This window comes from Bidens hawaiensis, unplaced genomic scaffold (assembly GCF_021521415.1).
Source record: "Bidens hawaiensis isolate Kalapana, Puna unplaced genomic scaffold, B.hawaiensis_p1.1 tig00035942_1, whole genome shotgun sequence".
Lineage (NCBI taxonomy): Eukaryota > Viridiplantae > Streptophyta > Magnoliopsida > Asterales > Asteraceae > Bidens > Bidens hawaiensis.
Window position 1 is genome coordinate 113530 of NW_027496264.1, and position 12322 is coordinate 125851.

Consider the following 12322-nt stretch of genomic DNA (forward strand, 5'->3'; position numbering starts at 1 on the left):
ATAATAACAATAACAATAATGAGTTTTATAATGATTTATGTTATTAATAATAATAATACCAAAAACACACTCCAAATTCGATTTAAGTGGGAAATCGGACTTGTGACTCGATTACCGGTTAATTGTTAGATATAAAGATGATTAAAACTCTAAATCCCTTACCAGATGATGTTAGACCGAGAGCAATTTTCGAAGACGAGCAGGGTCGTCGGAAATATAGGCTGCCGGAGAAACAAAGTTCGCCGAAGCCCACTCCGGCCGTCGGAGGCGCGCTGGAAAAACGCATCAAAGAGAGAGACACGAAGAGAGAGATATATAGAGAGAGCCGAGAGAGATAGAGAGATAGAGGTGGAGAGAGATAGAGAGAGCCGAGAGTGAGAGAGACGGAGAAGGAGGTTGGGGCACGGCGGAGCTCGCCATAAAACGAGGGGGAAAGTGAGTGGTGGTCGGCGTCGGTTTTGCGGACCAGGGGGAAGAGGGAGAGAGACGACCGGATGTCGAAAACGAGAAAGAAAGGGTGGCCGGATATGTCGCCGGTTGGTTTTTCGGTTGCCGGAAAACGACTAAAGAGTGGGTGGCGGCTAGATGGATTGGTGTTAGGGTTAGGGTTTGTTGTTTATATAGGTTGGTTATAAATGTTACACTTTGACCCCTCATGTTTGATATTGAGTTAAAAAATGATTTAAATCTTGTTTAGTTTTAAGGAAATCCACTTTAATCCTTAAAGGTTATTTAACCAAACTTATAAACCAAAACTAACGGAATTTTGACAAACCCCGCACACGCTAGAGTTATATTATCAATGATTTGATAATTTGCCGGTTCGGGTTTACACGCTTAACCATAACTACGAAGTATAATTTATTAAAATAAAACGCGAAAAATCGACATGTTACATGATTACAAAATGAATATAAAACGAGACCCGAAATTGACGAATGTCATAGTATCCCTAACTTTTTGGAAATTTCGTCCCGAAATTAAAATAAACTTAAAGAAAAAGTAATTATTAACGGATATTGTCTTTAGTAAGATCATTGCATGAACAATTTTAAGCAAAGGAATAACGTCAAATCTTTGCATGACCCTAAAAAACGCTACAAACGAGAGACAAAATAAAGGCACTTATATATAGGATGTACCAGCGGCGTATCCACCATGCCCTTATCATGATTCGCATTTTTATCGTTTTTCTGCCATCATCCTCGGGTCTGAGTTATCGCACACAACCGTACTTACCATGGCTTCCATACGGGGATTTCAATAATTAAGCGTGCATCCATAATTATTTAGATCGTCGTATGGTCCACATGGTTCGTCCCATTGTGTGGTTTAAAAGTGACGTGGTCTAAATTATACATATTATTATATAAATATTTCTTACACTTTAAATACTTTTGAGCCAGAGTTTTATTGAATATTATTCTCAATTGGTTCGCATTTGGATTTTAAAAGGTTGAATCGAAACAGCTAAAACTAGTAAAATAACTCAAAATAATAACGATAGCTCGTTCAAAAGTACAAGTACGTATAACAAAATGAGTAATATTTAATATTATGATTAGAAAGTTTATTATATTACATTTGATATTTATTAACTTATTAATGGTGTTATATATGAAATATATAAGAATGCATTTAATTCGTTTGTTTTGTTAAATTTCATGTGGTTAATATTTTATTATTTTCATTTGAATGAACATGATCCAACTAAAATAACCTGTGTGCATGTATGGACTTCTAATTTGAATGTGATGAGATGAGATGTGGGCCTCTTATCTTTTGTAGGCCACTGAAGACATAAAAAACGAATTAAATGATCAAGTCGGTGAAGGTGTTCTCATCTAATATATAAGGATCCATGAATTGTGTAAAGGGGGCGGCTGATTTTGCACAGAACCCTACAAACGAAAGAGAGAAAAAGAGACAGCCACAAGCAACGAAGAAAGCAAGAGGAGAGAGCACCTTGGTTCGAGCGGAGAGCGTTTGGGTTCAACACTAACTCAACCAAACATCATTATTATTGGTTTGAATTTATTATTATCTTTATGAATTCATTATTTGAACCAATTTATTTTCTTTTGTTCATGAATATGGTTGTTGGCTAAACCCTTAGACTGCCTAGACTTGTGATGAACCATTGTTTGAAGTTTTATTTTATTTGGAATTTGCTTTTCGTTATGGTTTTATGATTCAGTAAATTATTTGGTTTATTTGATTGATGTGTATGCGTACTTGGTTTTGCTTGTTCTAGTTTTATTATTCCACATTATCCTTGGTGATTGTTTCATATGATAGGATTTTGTTAGGTCATCTACTGTGTGTTTTTGACTAGTTTATGATTGAATTCGAATAAGATCATAGGAATAATATTATTAGTCAAACGAATAAAATTGTGCTGCTAACCTAAAAAGTTGTAAGGTGATAGGTTATTGCTAGATCTTTGTTGATTGAGATTGCTAGATTTAGTTCTTCATAAGGAGTCCGTCTAGGTTTGATTAATTAATATTGTCTAGCGAGTCAATTAAGTCCGTCAAATTATCTTTGATTTCCGCGATGTAAGGTAGGATTTCACTATAAAGGTACTTTATCATAATTAATTAATTAATTAGATAACCGTAAGGAAGTCTAATATTAAAGCTGGTGTTTTTAAGAACTTAATAAAAATCCATAGGTGTCTTCTTGAGAATGGTCAGGGGTCCTGTTCGGGTTTTCTTTTAAGTGACTATTTTATGATCCCGGTTCCATAACAAGCACTTTCCGAATAATTGATAACTAAAACTTTGGGGATTCTAGCCTAGGCGGTTTTTCATCATCATTTGAGTCAGTCAAATTTAATTCTCTTGTGCTTTATTAATTCTCTTTTCTTAATTAGTTAATTTGTTAGTTTAATATTTAATTACTTAAAAACCCCCACTAATATATAAAATAAATAGCCGCATCAGTTAGTAGAGTCTAATTTAGCTATTTATGTAATTTAAAGAGTCTCGTAGGTTCGATATCCGGACTTACTTAGCTGTACTAGAGTCGACCGGTTCACTTGCCGGTTAATAGTTTTAGTTAAGTTAAGTGTCTAGATTTATTACTTAGTGTCTAGATTAGCTTATTTTTATTTAATAAATATTAGACTACTTTTAGCACATCAAAAAGACATATTTATTTTTGAAAGCTTAAACATTAGGAACATGCATGAATCTGTTGAATTTTACACATATTAATAAAACAATACTAGCAGTTGGAAATTTTGGGGTTGACATTTTAAATAAGTAGGATAATGGAATAAATAATTGAAACAATTAAAAATCTTATAGTATAACCAAGGTGAAAATAACTATTTTGGTTTAAATAAGTAAAGACGATCGAATGAAAATCCAGGGTAGACAATTACGAACGAGAATTGAAGTTAAATGTCCTTAGTGTGCAAGAATAAGTAAATCATTAAAATCCATGGTTGAAAGTCGGGTCACTAAATTAGTATATAATAAAAAATCAGATGAGTGAAATTTTAATAATGAGGACGCTGATAGAGGGAAATGAGAAATCAAATAGATGAAACGAGAATCCAAAGAGTGAAAAATGAAAAATACAATAGGTATAAATGAGAAACCCAATAAGTGAGTACATGAGGTAGGGGTTAACAACGTTACAATTATCAATAATCGTACAATGAGTTTCATACGTGTACAAACTTGTGGTTATAAGTAATTTAGAATACTATTGCGTGAAATCGCGAGAATGAGGTGAGTTTCTTTGGGGCGACGTATACGTGTATCAACATAAATAAAATAGCATTTGATTAACCAAAACAATCGATAAAATGTGATAAAATATGAATACGCCCACTATTGTGAAAACCATTTATATAATCGTCATTATATAACGGTTTCTAATAGCGCCAAAACTTGTAGACAGCCACACATATGCCGTTAATAGATTAGATGAAATGATATAGAATAATATATAGAATCGCGTTTACATAAATGCTCAAATATAAATAACATAGTCATGAAAATATCGTTTAAAAGATAAACGAGATTTTTAGCGAAAACTGAGGTTTTTGAAAGTATTGAAAAAATTGTTATTGAATAGTTTGCATTCGGTCACGAAAATCAAAACAAAAAAATGAAATCTCATGTGCATAATATTGTCATCGAAACATCTCATCAAATGAAAATAAAATCGCAATAATTGTGAGACTCGAATTTAATGTCGAAATATGTAAATCGCGTAGCGTAAAATAGACTAAAATTGCAAATGAGGTCATAAGTAAGGTCGTTCAATCGTTTCCAAGAAAATGAATATAATTATATCAATATATCGCGGTAACGCGTAGCTAGAGAAACGTTTTGATCATTATCAAGTGTAAATCCTGTAGCCCAATTTGTTAAAGGAATTTGTATACATAAAGTTATTTCGATGAAAATAAATTATATAAAGTGATGATGCTTGCGATAATAAAAGGTGATAGTCGCGTAAATCGTTATTGAACAAAAATTTTTGTAACAATATAAGATATTCATATACGCGTCCCAAAAGATTTGTAGAGTCATGATCATTGAGTTTATGCAAGATGATGAAAGTTAAAATTTGTTACTAAATAAATCCCACATTCAACATTCAAAATGAATCCTCGTATCTATAAAGTCTTTTTGAGGTTTATCACCTTAGGTGACAATATCTATGATTCTTGAAATCACCCATATAATCGTTTAATAACCTTTGAAAGCAAATCCTTCTAATAAAATTTTTTTGTCATGACAAATTACATATATATATATATATTTAGAGTTTATATTTAAAAATGATTATTTGAACACATGAGGTTGTTATAAGTACACTAGTTGTATATATATATATATATACATAAAAAAATTTAGGGAAAAATGAAGCTTGCATGTGTATGGGAGTTTTAGGCTTCGAATAGTGAATGATTTGGAAATTTGGTGAGGAGTGAGTGTGTTTCGGTTGGCTTGCATAATTGGGTTTTCTTGAGTTGGATTGATGAGGTTTGTTGAGTTTAGGTCGTTTGAGTGGGTTAGGCTTTAGATGAATTGCGTCAGTAGTGGTTGGCCTAATAGGTGGGGTTTTGCTTATTTGAGCCCGGGTTAAGTTGATGGGCTGGATAATTTGATCTTGGCTAGCTTGGGTTGAGATTCGGTTTATTCATGTATTTTGTAAGGAGTGTTTGGGGTTTTTACTGTTGATATCAAACTCTATGGTTGGATGGGAACGGTGTGGCGATATGGTTTGTGACTCGACATAGCATGGGTCGAAGAATTTGAGTCATAGTTGGGTAAACTTTGGTTTGTATATGTTCAAGGCATTTGTGGGTGTGTTTGTCGGTGTCTTTGAAGTATTAGAATGGTGAGTTTGATAGGTTTTCGTGGCGTAGGAGTGTCGGTAGTTAGGACCTTTTGTTGGGTTGATTTTTGTATATCTTGGACTTGCATGGGGTTTGGGTAGGTGAGGATATAACGTTGATGTGTTAGATTTCATTCATATTGAGGAAAGATTTGAGTGCTCGGGAAACTTTTGAAGTGGGAGGGTGGTTTGATTTAAGGCGATAGTTTGAGATGGATAACGGGTGTTTGGGAACTTATGGTTGTGTTCAGGAAGATTTTTTTTTTGACTAATAATAGGTATTAAATTGAAAATATCATAATTTATAATTAATGTTTGAAACATCATAATTAAAATTACAAGTTAACTTATATATGAATATATATTATATAAATAGAATTTTTGAGATCCAAGCGTGTGAATCACACAATTTTTTTTTATAAAGATTACAATAATTTTTTTTTTGCTTATGAGGAAATTTAAAATACGTAAGTTGAATGTCAAAATTTTTTATGATGTATCAAACATTGAATGATGAGTGTCGTTTTGGGAATATAAAGTTGCGAAATGAAAATTTTTTTACCAAGTTCGTTATTTAATATCGTGTAATGAAGAATATCACGGTAAGTTAGAATGACCGTTATTGTAAATCGGGAAATCACGAGTAAACGATTTTTTTGTCTTTAAAGTAAAATTTCTATGAAGTTTTGCATGAGAATTTCAAGAAGATTACAAGCTATAAGTTTGTGACTTTCTTAAAAAATCATGGCAAAACTATCATAAGAATTTTAAAACGCGGAAAATCGTATAATGTAAATTTTTATTTGCGAAAATTTATAATGAACCAGATGAAAGTTGTTATGAAAATAAATTTTGGTAATGAAAATTCTACCACATGTATTATATAATGTAGTATAATTAAAATTGTCGTGACAAGTTTAAATAATTAAAACTTTGAACTGATCGTCCAAAATAAACAGAATAGTTATAAAAATAAAATTTTATAAAATTTTTGTACAAGGACTTTAAAGACAATTTGAACTTTATACAATAGAAAATTTACTTGAAAAATTGAGATGAAATTTATCATAAAACCTTCTTAATATGATAAAATTTATAATAAGATTTTCGTTTGTAAATCGTCTTAATGAAAATAAATGACATTTTAAAAATCATTATGAACAGATCAAACTCTATATATACATATATTTATTTATTTATTTATTATTATTATTATTTTTATAACGAAGAGATTTTAATGAACGAAATTTGCAATAAAAATCCGTGTGAAATCAAAAGGAGAAAATTGGTGTATAACTTTACCATATAAAATCGAGATATAAAAGCGTTATTAACAATAAGAAAAATATAACATTTATAAATGAAGACTTGTGATAAGAATTTATAACAAAATAAAGGAAAAATGGTTTAAATTATTGAAACGTAATAATAATGTTTTAATATTTAAAGGTGGAAAAATCGCGCATAAACCACCATGATATGATATTCCGACACTTGAAACCTTTTTACAAAACTACCATGTTGGAGTCTAAATAAAGTTTGTCAACACAAAGGTTGGTGAACAATTCATAAGTTTGAGCAACAATAGTATATAGTAAGAAAAGCCACAAAACTTGTATACGAAACGATAAATAAAAGCAACAATATGGATAATATGAGATCGCTAACACATCAGCGACACCTGCCATAAGAGAATACCAGATGGTTCAGGATTTTTATACGAGGTCGTTAATAAGAATACATTAATGGCACCGTCTATAAATAGATTCGGATTTCATGAGGTCGTTAATAAGAATACATTAACGGCACCGTGCTATAAGAGAATACCAGATAGTTCACAGATTTATGAATCAACCTTCCAAAAGCGGTAAACACATAAGCATATAAGCATGTAAGCATAGAACAACAAATCGAGCAATTAATTAAGTAAAGTATACAATCACGTTTGTGGGTTTAAGATTCAAGTAAATAAAGCATTTAGTTTGATAAGTATGAAATGTCACCCCAAAACGAAAGATGGAAAACGGGGTATGAAAGTACTCACCTCGATTGACGAATCGAGAACTAATAAATGATCGAAATATTGAAAGCTTGTAAACGAAACGAACGAATCCGACTTGAAAACTAATGGAAAACGAATAAATAAAATATATTAATGAACATGAACTTTAGTTGAAATTACATTTGAAACATTGGACAAGAAGGTTCGGTTGTTAATCGGATTACCGGTTAATTTGTTAACGATTAGGGACTCATACCTAATTGATAATTTAAAATAAAATAATATTATTTTATTGGGCTTTTAAATAAGTAAACCAATATTAAATAGAAACAAGACTGGTTTAATTCAAGAGTTCGGTTTTATAAAAATGAATAGATAATAAAGCTTATAATGATGTTATTAATGATAAAGATAGTAATGACTTTAAAAATAGGTTATATATATATATATATAGATATATAAGATAATAATAATAACAATAATTATTTTTAATAATACTAATATAGTATAATAAATATAACAATAATTATTATTAATAATATTAATATTAATAGTTATAGAATAAAAATCTTGGTATTAACTAAAGTGTTAATAAAAATGATAATAATAGTAAATTATATTGATAGTAACAATAATATCATACTCGATGTGGGTTCGATTTCTAAATGAGTTTACAAAATAAATATAATAATATTGCTAATAATAAATGATAAAAAATATAATTTTAATAAATAATAATAATATGATCCTTAATAATAAGTTAACAACTTTAATAATAATAATAATAATAATAACATTAACAACAATAATAATAACAATAATGAGTTTTATATTGATTTATGTTATTAATAATAATGATACCAAAAACACACTCCAAAGTCGGTTTAAAGGGGAAATCAGACTTGTGACTCGATTACCGGTTAATTGTTAGATATAAAGACGATTAAAACTCTAAATACCTTACCATATGATCTTTGACCGAGGGCAATTTTAGAAGCCGAGCATGGTCGTCGGAGATATAGGCTGCCGAAGAAACAAAGGTCGCCGGAAAAACGCATCAGAGAGAGATAAAGACGAAGAGAGAGATAGAGAGAGAGAGAGAGAGAGACGGAGAGAGATAGGGAGATAGAGAGAGCCGAGAGAGATAGAGATATAGAGAGATAGAGGTGGAGATAGATAGAGAGATAGAGAGAGCTGAGAGTGAGAGAGACGGAGAGGGAGGTTGGGGCACGACGGAGGTCGCCGGAAAACGAGGGGGGAAGTGAGTGGTGGTCGGCATCGGTTTTGCGGACCAGGGGAAGAGACGACCGGATGTAGAAAACGGGAAAGAAAGGGTGCCGGATATGTCGCCTGTCGGTTTCTCGGTTGCCGGAAAACGGCTAAAGTGTGGGTGGCGGCTGGATGGAATGGTGTTAGGGTTAGGGTTTGTTGTTTATATAGGTGGGTTATAAATGTTACACTTTGGCCCCTCACGTTTTATATTTAGTTAAAAAATGATTTAAATCTTGTTTAGTTTTAAGGAAATCCACTTTAGTCCCTAAAGTTTATTTAACCAAACTTATAAACTAAAACTTACGGAATTTTGATAAACCCCGCACACGTTAGAGTTATATTATCAATGATTTGATAATTTGCCGGTTCAGGTTTACACGCTTAACTACAACTACGAAGTATAATCTTTTAAAATAAAACGCGAAAAATCAACATGTTACAAAATGATTACAAAATGAATATAATACGAGACCCGAAATTGATGAATGTCACAGGTCGCTATGGGGCGGTTTTAGGTTGGATGGAGGGCGCCCTTGGGCACGGAACACCACTAAGGGGCGCCCTTGGCGGTGGGGCATCGTTCTGCCCGTCGTCACAGCGGCCAGCGCGATTGCTTGGTGAATGTCAGTCTCCACCCTCAACCTCACCATCCTCTTCCTCTTTACCCTCAATAAACTTCCACCGGAGCTCTTTTTCAGGCAACCAGAATCACGTCCTTTTTCCGGCAGCCGAAGGGAGGGAGTTTTTTCAGCCGTAATCACGTCCTTTTTCCACCGGCCTAGAACCCCACTTTCCGGCAGCCGGAATCACGTTCATTTTCATCCGTACTCCGCTGCCGGAGCTCCGGGTTCTCCGACTTGGCTGGTAGATCCGTTTTTCCGGTGATCTTCATGTTGCCAGTAATATTATTTTTTAAACATGTTATGAGGTTTTGTGGTTTTTTAAAAAAAATTAAAGGGGCTTCGAAGCCCCCTCGCCACAGAGGGGCATCTTTAGGGTGGGGCTTTGAAGCCCCCCAGTGCCCACGTGGCGCTGGGGAGGGGTTTCGAAGCCCCTCACCATAGAGGATGGTCTTAACATAGATGTGATCTAAAACAAGATACGTTAGATCTTACTTGTCTACTAAAGCAACATAAATTGTCCACATGTATTTAGCTAGACACTCCACATAGGATGCAAAGTAGATGTTATGTCACTGTTTCCAATTTTATTATGATCCATTACCCGTTTTCCTATTATACCCATGACCTATGAAACTTTATATATTATTGAAAAATAAATTATTATGTGATATGGGTTTCGAACCTAAGACCTTAGGTTTCAAACCAAATGTGCTTACCTACTCCGCTAAAGTGGTAATTGTGTTTGATTGACTTAGCATATATAAATGTAATTACATAATTAAATTATTTATTTAAGCACCATTTCGGTCAAACTTAACATTTAATGTTTTGAATTGATAACTTAACATTTACTTTGATTTTATTACAAGAAAGCATACGTTAAATTTGGTAACAACTAATTATAATTAACAATTATCACAAAAGTTTTTTTTCGTAAATATTACAAAAATCTCGGTTTGATAATGTGTTTTTCTTTAAATTAGTAGTTTATTCTGTTTTGAGTTTTTACTTTTTAGTAGCTCATATTTAGATATCGCAATTACGATATATGCACTTTAATTGAATAATATTTTTTTAATGAAATTTTGTTAAAAATAATCATTTCATGTATTATGGATTTTAAAAATTTAAACACCATATTAAATTTGAATTCATAACTTTAAGTATAGTTAAGCTCGCACTACACCATAGGTTAAATTTATTAACAATTAATTATAATCATTGAAAAGATCACAAAATTATTATTATTTTAAATCTTTCTAGAATCTTGGTTTATGATGTATATAAAATTATACATCTTTTAGGCATTAAATAATCTCTAAAAATTGCAACTTCTATCAAATAATATAGCACAAAAGGCTACTTATCTTAATAAAATGTAATTCCAGGTAAACCCAAGCCTCAAACGAAGAAACAAGCGAAAAGACGAAGAAAAAACGGAAGAAAACACGAGAAAAACAAGAAACACGCCCCCATGCTTCTAAACACAAGAAAAGACAAAATTATACAAGAATTTAAGCACATGTCAACAAAAGCAGGGGGCCGTACTTCCTAAATCACGTGTAACATCCTAATTTCTCGTATTTAATAAAGGAAAGTTGTGTTTAGTTATCGGGCCTGAATAATTAATTAGTATTAATAAAGAGCATGGACTTGAATTAATTAAGGTGGATTAAGTGGTAATGGGCTTTAGGTCCATGGGCTTCAAGAGGTATAAATATCCCCTTAAACCATCCTAAAATCCTAACTATCATTTCCTTCTTTCATAAATCTTTACACACTCCAAAACACACACACCACACACCACCATGTACACGGCCGAGAGAGACGAGAGGGGCTTGAGGCCAAACGAACGTTTGTTGGTATTAGATCTTTATTACACGAGATCTAGAGTGCATAAACAAGTTAAACGAGATCCAAACGAGCACTAAAGGTATGTTCTTGACCCTTTAAAGTTTACGTTTTATTAGCGTTTAGCATTGAATCTTAGAACGAGAGTAGATCGGGTATAAACGAAACATAAAGTTGTAAACTTGATGATAAATACGAGTGTAATGAACCCGAAAATGGAAACGGCTCGATTAATGAACCCTTAACACTAGTATTGAACGTTTTTACCATAAAGGTCCAAACTTTACGTCATTCCGGGCTAAGTTTTACCCGAACAAGGCCATGGGAATGATCGCGGGACTTGTTAACGTCATATCGAAGAATTTCTCGATGAAACGAGGGTGATTCTGGTGATTACGAATGAACAGAGGCGAATGCTGAATAACTTCGCCTGCAAGCCAACTTCGCCTTCAAGCAAGTTCGCTTGCAAGCAAGTTCGCCAGCCATTTTTCGCCCCTGACAACTTCGCCTGGCATATGTTCGCTTAAGGTTAACTTCGGTTGATGTTAAGTTCGCTACAAGCAAGTTCGCCTACCTTATCAACTTCGCTGAACCATATGTTCGCTGGACTCTAAGTTCGCCGAGTCTTAAGTTCGCCGAACCTTAAGTTCGCTTAAGTTAAGTTCGCTTAACATGCATTTTAAGGTAACGAATCAGGCTAACGAATGAGTAGGTGAATAAAATAGTAACTTAAAATGCTAATAGGAAATGCGTTTAAACAGCTCGACCTCAGCCAGGGGCTCTGCCCCTTGGACCCTGCTAGGGGCTGCCGCCCCTAGACCCCGCTGCCAGGGGCGCTGCCCCCGGACCCCTGTTCGTTGTGGGTAGTAGCTAAGACTAGAAAGATGATATGAGTAGTGGTAGTTAATTGATACATGTAAATATTATAAAGTTAGCCGTGCACAGCTCAAGAAGGGAATAACGATTAACGGAGAGCGTAACAGGATTCAGGTGAGTTTCTAGCCCCATTTATGTGTTATGTTTTCGGGGCTGTGTGCATACTCAATATGTTTGTTAATACGCTTATCCTAAGAGTTAAGTGTATGCCTTATGTGAATAATGTGAAATGTATGAATGAATGCTTGGTGGTACATGAACGATCTTCGGATATTGCACGTACTGTCAGGTTGTAACGCTATGTATAAGGTAAGTGTGATATGTATGCTTATGTGTA